Source organism: Neopsephotus bourkii, unplaced genomic scaffold, assembly GCF_033783945.1.
Source record: "Neopsephotus bourkii isolate Nb327-2 ecotype Australia unplaced genomic scaffold, CSIRO-AGI_Nbou_v1 NB_479, whole genome shotgun sequence".
NCBI classification, from domain to species: Eukaryota; Metazoa; Chordata; class Aves; order Psittaciformes; family Psittacidae; genus Neopsephotus; species Neopsephotus bourkii.
In genome coordinates, this window is record NW_026900980.1 from 1,281,007 (window position 1) to 1,289,082 (window position 8,076).

An 8,076-nucleotide genomic window follows, 5' to 3' on the forward strand; every position below is an offset into this window, starting at 1 on the left:
TGAAGCTATTTGCATTCAAATAGAGAATATGAAAGTGCTACATAAGCCCTAGTTCATTATTTTCTGTAATAAATACTCATGCTTTTATCTCTTAATTTTCAGTGTTTGTGCTTTGAGACACTTTGTGCTCCCACTGGTATTCAGACTCTAGTTCTTCACTCTCAGCATCAGCTGTGTCAAAGCTCCCAAGACCTTTGAAATCTTTGTGCATATACAGGCACATCACAAGTTCTAATATTCAGAACTCTAAGAATTTAGTGCTTATGGCTTAGGTAGATGCATGGTTCAAAATTCAAGCCTTACCATATACTCTGCATTATTGTCTCAGGACAAGATTTGCTTGTTTACATGCAGACTCCAACCTTACGCTACAGATACTTCCCAGGAGTCTGCGTGGTAACAAAGGGAAAAGCAAAATGCAGCAGAGAATGTGTATCTTAGCTTGTACAGGGGTTCTCCTTTTTTCTTTCCAGAGCTGCTTCCAAATCCATAACTTACCCAGCAACTCAGTGTTGCCACATTCCAGATGATTTCTGACCAGAGTTGCCCAGCTGAACTTTTATTGCTTTGTTTCCAGACTCTCATTTTTCTCAGCTCTTTCCAAGTTGCTGAAACTGCTGCCCCTATTGCAGGAAAAAGCTCTACTGAAGGGGAGCACACAAGCTTGCTGTCCCCTTTTTATGCACAAATATGAGTTTGGAATAAAAGGAATTACATTCTTCATGTTTATGCAGTATCAACTGCAAAGACTGTGTTTGAACAGTGAATTTTGTCATACAACTCATAGTATCTTAGGATTTTCTTAAACAGCAATAGGGAAGCAGTGGGCTTGCTTCTATTTCAAGTCATCAGAGAAAGTGTGTGGAAACTGAACTACTCTGCCTGATGAGCACAAGTTAATTTGCTCATGGGTTAACTTGGCTCATGAAAAATTCTCATGATTCACAAATTTGGCTTAAAGAAACTTGGTAACCTAAAGAATAGTGTAAAGTTTCCTTTCATCCCCATTTGAGGAAATACGGAAGAAAGAGTTCAACAGGAAGAGAAGACTCACAATTAGAAATAACCTCAACTTTTTTAGTTAAAAGAAATATTATCATTTCATCCTAGAAGGTGTTTGATTTGCATTTGCTGATCACAGAGTCATAGAATAGTTAGGGTTGGAAAGGACCTTAAGATCATCAAGTTCCAACCCCCCTGCCATGGGCAGGGACACCTCACACTAAACCATGTCACCCAAGGCCTCGTCCAACCTGGCCTTGAACACTGCCAGGGATGGAACAAAAATATTTCTCATCTACCATTGGAGATATGCTGAATTATAGAATGATTTTATGTAATAAATGGGTAATAAATCCATCCTGTATCAGGTATCTGATCTGCTAGTGCATTCAAGGGAATCAGGGCTAAAAAATGTAAGCTAGAGTCTTTTTCCCTTGTGAGCCTCTGTCTCTGCAGCCTTCATGCATTGTATTGACTTTTTCCAACAGCTAAGGCAATGAAGAGAAAAGAGATTTGAGGGCAATGCTTTAGGCTTTTACCAGGAAACCTTGCTCAGTAGCTAACATGGAAGAGTGGACATTATAATTTAAGCAATAGTTTTTTTCTTTCTAACCTAAAGTACTTGGGTAATGCCTGGGAAGTATTAAGATTCTAGGGCTTCATTTGGTCAAGAAGACAACCTTTTGTAAATTCATTCCTACACTGTTAACACTTCAGTTCTGAAAGTCTAAGTGTGATCTCTTTCTTCCGAGTAAGTTTTTTATCAAGAATAGTAGCTCAAGAACAGGTCAAAAGTATACTTTGACCTCAAACATTCCAGTTTCTGATGAGTTTTGTGTTGCAAGCTTCAAAGCAAACTTCTTACCATTAAAAGGTTGCCAGAAAGAAGAGCACTTTTCAAGGGATATCCCATATTCAGTGGGTGCAATTCTGTCTTGTAATTGCCAGCCTTTGTTCCTGGGCTTATTGATGGGAATATCTCAAAGACAGTGAAGTGGGAAACCCTCTTTCCCAGGATGGGCAGTGAAGATGCCAGACAAGCATTAGCCTGCCTATGAAAACTATCAGGACAGTAAAAGGAGGTAGCAAGTATCTGTGGTAAAAACAGGAACATGTGAGAATAAACAACCATCAACTACATCCTAGTCTTAATTTGCTTCTCTAGACTGATGACTGAAAAGTATTTTTACATAATAGTCCTTACCCCTAATATCTTCGTTTCCTCACAATTGACCTCTTTTCTGACACCTACAATCCTCTTTCTACCAATATTATTTCCACAGTTCTGTTTTCTTTGAGTAAAAAACCCAACAAAGCAAACCTAAACTTCTAGCTTCTAGGTTATTTGCTTGTATACAGAACTGCATTTGACATTTACAAAGTTGTTTGTTAAAAATAAAACCATCCTATTTTTTACATGGATTTCAGGCTCTCAGTTCTTATTCCACCAAAGTAACAATTGCTTCTAAAGTAAGGTCAGAGCAGGAGCAGGGCTCACTTATTAGAGGTCCAGAACTAAATAATGATTGCATTTACACCTGGGGGAAACTGTCACAGCACACGAGAGAATTTCACTGGTGCAAAGCTCAGACCACTGAAAATGGGAGAACTTTGGCCTCATTCTCTATATCCTTGCCAAAATCAGACTGAGAAAAGTGAAGACTGCCTTCATATTCACTCCCTGAAGTATAAGTTTCATAGTTTTATTCTCTGTTTTTTTAACCAATTTGGCTGTTTTATCTCCCATGATCAGGCTTAAAAGTTAAATCACATTTCATTCAAGCTAAACATGTTGCATGCACCAATATTCAGTTTTAGGGTCATTAATATAGTCATCAGACTCAAACAGGTTGGTTAGAGCCCCTATTTGCCAATTTAACAGAACTCAGAATCTCATAATTTCAAGAGGCCGTTAAGATTCCAGATAATTTCTTTATTTTCTGCAACAAATGGAACATTTGTATACAAGTTATATAAAAAGGCAGCATGATGGTGTTTGCCACAGAACCAGCAGTCAAGCATTTATCATCACCTGAAGCCACTGATTTACTAATTAACTTCTGACAATTTACCCCCTGAGTCCTTGTTTCTCCCCCTGCATAAGAACCTTCATTTACATTACTTACAGATGTGTGATGTGTGCTAATAGTTTCATGCTGGCACAGGTCTTTGAAGATACAAAGTTCAATGATGGTGCTAAATACTCTTTTAGTCAGCCCTGCCTTAATTTCAACTGACACAGAAATGTTAGTGTTTTGGCACAAAGAGGCCCTGTGGCTGAGTTCTAATGCTAGTTTGAATCTTTTTTTGTGTTGTATCTATTCACTCAGCTCTAGCTACACCTGGGCATTACACATCTCCAAGTAATTAATACTTCAAGAGCTATCTTTCAGTCATTATCTGTACAATTCTATTAGACTGCTTACCACTGTGGGATGTGATCCTTGAATATTTATACTTCCACCAAGGAAAATGTCAGGCCTTGTTTTTTACAGTGTTTTAATGATAAGTAAGGTTGGGAAATGACATTCTCGCTACATGAATTCAATAGTGGATATAATTCAGCTTGTCAGTCTTTTTCACACTAGGAAGGCGACTGCAGAGGCTGTCTGGCCATTAAAATGCCACTTGGAGGATGCTGTCTTGGTGACCAACTCTATGTTAGTCTGTTCTAAAGAAATTTTGGAAGAAAATTTGTGGATGATTATGGTTCTGAGGGCCTGAGACACTAGCTTTGAACCACAGCAAGCTGGTTGTGCTTTAGCCATTCTCTTACATATACACTTCTTAATGAGTTTGCCAGAAACAGATTATATATTGCTTGCAGAAACTTTGTCCATCAAGTAAGGGTGTAAAAGAACCAGAGCAAACAGGAAGCCCTTGTCTTCAAGCTGTAATTTAAACAATATGTGTGTTTACAGAGAGCCAGCTAACAACTATTTCGCTATATGATCATGCTGGTCAGGGATTTGCAGAAGTCTCTTGGGTAGGCAGAATGTAAACACATCTTGCATTTCAACACAGGGATAGAAGACAAAGCATACGAAAAAGATGCAGAGAGGGACCAAGAGTGGTTGCAGCCAAGGTCGGGAGATGGCTTAAGGTCATCTTTCTGTCTTCCAAGTATGCCTCTATGTATATGTGATATAACCTGTTCTGAAGGTTCTGTCCTACTCACATTACCACCTTTCAAAGAAAGCTGCACTTTAGAAGTGTCCATAGTTCCTTTCAAAGAAAGCAGAACTTTAGAAGTGTCCATAGTTCCTGGGCTTGCCCCACAATAAACAAATGTTCTAGGACTTGTCCCATAATTAGCTGACCTAGGTATGTTTTCTGCATTGTGCCTGAATGTATAATAAGCTGGGGTCTGCACAGTGGGGAGAGCAGCTAGTCTTACCCAGGTGGCACTCAGGAAAAGAAGCAGAAGGAGAGGAGGTTTAAGAAATGGCTGCTGTTCATCTGATATCAAACATCTGCCTCTGCCCTGATGGGCTGGGAGCTTTGAGAAAAGCAGGAGCAGTGTGCTGTGTGGGAAAGACTGCAGTGGGCATGAGAGGAGCTATGCCAGAAGACAGGGCTGGCTTTGCAGGGAGTGGGTGCAAACATTGTAGTGAAATGGGCATCATTTTACCATTCATTTCTGGGTTGTTCTCTAAGAGTTACTTAACGCAGCTAGGTCTAAACAACTAATAATAGAGCTGCAGGTCCTGGAGGTGAAGTGGGCTGACTTGCTCCAGCCCATACAGAAGATTCTTTACTTTGTTGTCTATAGGATCTTGTGTTTCACTGGTATGAGGTATTAGAATAGTTTTACTGTGTTTTGTGCCCTTTGATGACAGATGAAGCATACACAATTTCTTGGAATATAATACTCTGTAGTTGCACTAATTGGCAAAAGTAACACAGAGCCCTGTCAGTCTTCACAAGTCTTTGTACACACTGTAAGCACAAAGATGTGAACTGCTGTATACAGATGGTTTAGCAAATGACCTGACACCAGCTGAGCTGTGATCAGTGTCTCTGAGCACGATGAAGAAATCTATGACAAACGAGAAAATGGGATTACTTTATCTCTGTTTCCTTAAGGGATAAGGTAAATTGTATTAGCTTGCAGATTACTGCAAGTTTCCATGAACTGAGTGTGTGCATATAGACAATAACACAAAGAGTTGATATGTAAACATATATTGAAGCACTAATTTGACTATACCTGTTTACTTCTAAAATACTGTAATTGTGGAAGTTTGTTGTGCTCCTTATAAGACGGAGCATCTGAATCTGTACTTCATGGAAATGTTTGGTAAGTAAAAACATGTTAATTTTAATGAATTTAGGGTTTTGCTTTGGTATCAATAACCAGAAAACTCTCCCTGTTACACTGTAAGTTTTCTGTTGATGTTTATATGGCGTGGTCAGCCCTTTTTTTTATGGTTGAAGGCTACTTTTTGATGGATTGTTCCCAAAATCTGTTTAAAAAAAAAAAAAAAGGAAAAAAAAAGAAAAATCAGGAATGCAAAAGAAGGGGTCCTTCACAGCCAGTACTGCATCATTCCATGTCCCTCTGAGAGTGTAATAAGGAAATCTAGGAAAGAGCCCATGTTCCCCCCTCATGTGTCATACAACAGCCATCACCCAAAGTGGTGACTTTGAACTGAGCTCCCTGTGCTTAAGGAACCGAGGAGCTGCCTTTTTGCCCCAGCAGATTAGGTAGAGTGAAACTTTTGACAAGTTGCCTGGTGTTTTAAGGATTCTAAAGAGGCAGAGACATCATGAGTCAGAATAGACCTAAGGAATGTTTTCCAGCCCAAATAGTTTATTTAAGTAAAGTGCAGTCTGAAGAATGGGGGCAGGGAGGAAGACGGGACTTCAGCTCAGACATTCTTATGATTTCAGCTGAAGTTTCTTGGGTCCGGGGAGGAGTTATTTTTCTTAACCCTCTCATTAAAAGTTAAGTATCTGAATAGCTACAGGCAGTGCCACAATCAGTGCATCTTTTGCTTACTACAGCAAAAAAGTCTACATTTTTGTGGACAGTAACAGGAGGAGAATAAAGACAGAATAACTGATATCAGTTTTCTAGAAAGGAACAGAAAAGCTTCCTTCATTTGCAGTAGTTTGAGTCTGGTGTAACTAGTAAGTTATACGAAATTTCTTCAGTGTTACTAGTTTGAGAATCAGAATTAGCTACATCTTTAGATATTCCTTTACATTTGATGCTGTACATATTAGTAGGTTAATACTGTACTACTCCATGAATTCTGCGCTGAAAACTCAGCATGTAAATCACAGCAAATAGGTAGCATCTGATGATATGTACTCCTGCCAGCTACTTACATATTTACAGCAGTGTATACACAGTGGTATATTGGCACAGTTTTGAGTTTCTTTTTTTGGCTTTCTGTCCCCTTCTTCCTCCTATCCCCCACCATTAAAAAAGCTTACCCAAAACAGCCTTGTCTGGCTTTTGTTTCCATTATGCTCTAGGGAGCTGCTGCAAAACTATTCCGTGGTTTGCCTTGATGCAGTGCAGCTGTTGGGAAGTACAGTATCTCTCCAGCCCTCAAAATGCTCTTTATAGCTACAGCCTTTCCCCTCCTCCTTCCTCTTTCTAAAACTGCCTCCAATTCTGTGATTTCAGGATGCAGGCAGAGCAAGTTCATGCTAAGTATTCTTATGCTGAAGTGTACTAAGAGAGGAGAGGGAGAAAAGCTACTATTAACCTCTTGGTGCTATGCAAAATAAGTAATCACTGACTGCAACTAATTGTATGTAAACCACTCTTTTCATTCATACAGCCCTTCAGAAGAAGAGAATGTGTGTTAGAGAAAGCCTGAGCAGACCTGGTCAGCAGTATGCTTGGGCTTATCTGAAAAGTAGGGGGCTTAAAGTAAGACAGAGATAAGTTACCTGATTTGTTAGAACCCACTTTTGACAATAAAGCCTTTCCATTTTCTTCCTCCTCTAATGCTCATTAGTACTGTACAGCATTTCACAGGCAGTTAGCTTGCAGCATATAAGCACAGACCCCAAAGTTAAAAGCTCAGTGAAGGGCACACCCTTTGGTCAGCATAATGACCATTTATCTTTCACAAAATCCACATGACTCATAGTTTTTTAGCCAGACACATGAAAGAACTAAATATATCTATTGCCCTGAGATAGATATGAAAGGCAGCTGGGAAGGACTGGTTCAACCGTAGTCTCTATGTGGCTGTGGCATCTCTTACTTAAACACGATGGCCAGTGAAGCTGTCATTTCAGCCTTCAGTGGCAACTTGTTCAGCATAATTGCATTATGTGCACTGCACTTCTTGGATGTTTAATTGTCTGATTCCAGTACCTGCAACTAAAGAAGTATACAAAGTGTCTTTAAAATTAGGATTAAATTATGAAATTGTGAAGTGCTTTGGTTTATGTTTTCTGACAGCCATCAGTCTGACTGAAACTCCTTGGCAGTGAATTTGGGGTAGAGTCACTCCTAGACTTTAACCCTTTTAACTTCCATGCTTTGCTGTTACTGGAAAGGTCTAACCTCTATGTGCCAGTTGGATATAGCCCAGATGACCACCTCAATCATCTTGTACATGTGAAAAAACCCAGCATGTATTTTATATAGTAAAATATCAGAAATGCTTAATTCTCCAGAAGAACTGGTTCAGCACTTTGATAAGGCTGGACATAGCTTTATTTCACAAAGACTGGCTTGTAATACAGCTGAGGGTTTATTGATGAGATGTAAGTAGTTGGAAAACGCTTTGGAAAACTGCTTGAATGGGTGTCCTCTTTTAAATGCATATCAGATAATACTGTTTCCTTTTCGCTCCTTATTAGTCTGGAGTAAATACAGTTTGATTGGAATTACCACAAAACAGGTTGAAAAACTTCCTAAGAGTGCGTCAACTTCTAAAAAAAGAGCATGGTCAGAAACGTTTGTCTGTGGCCCATGCACCTAGTGGTATGGATGCTGAAGAGAAATAAGCCTTGAAAAGATTGTTCTGATTCCTGCCAGCATGATCTTGGAGTGCTTTGGCAGATAGCCCATTAGAAAAGGGGCTTGGAAATACAAAGATGGGG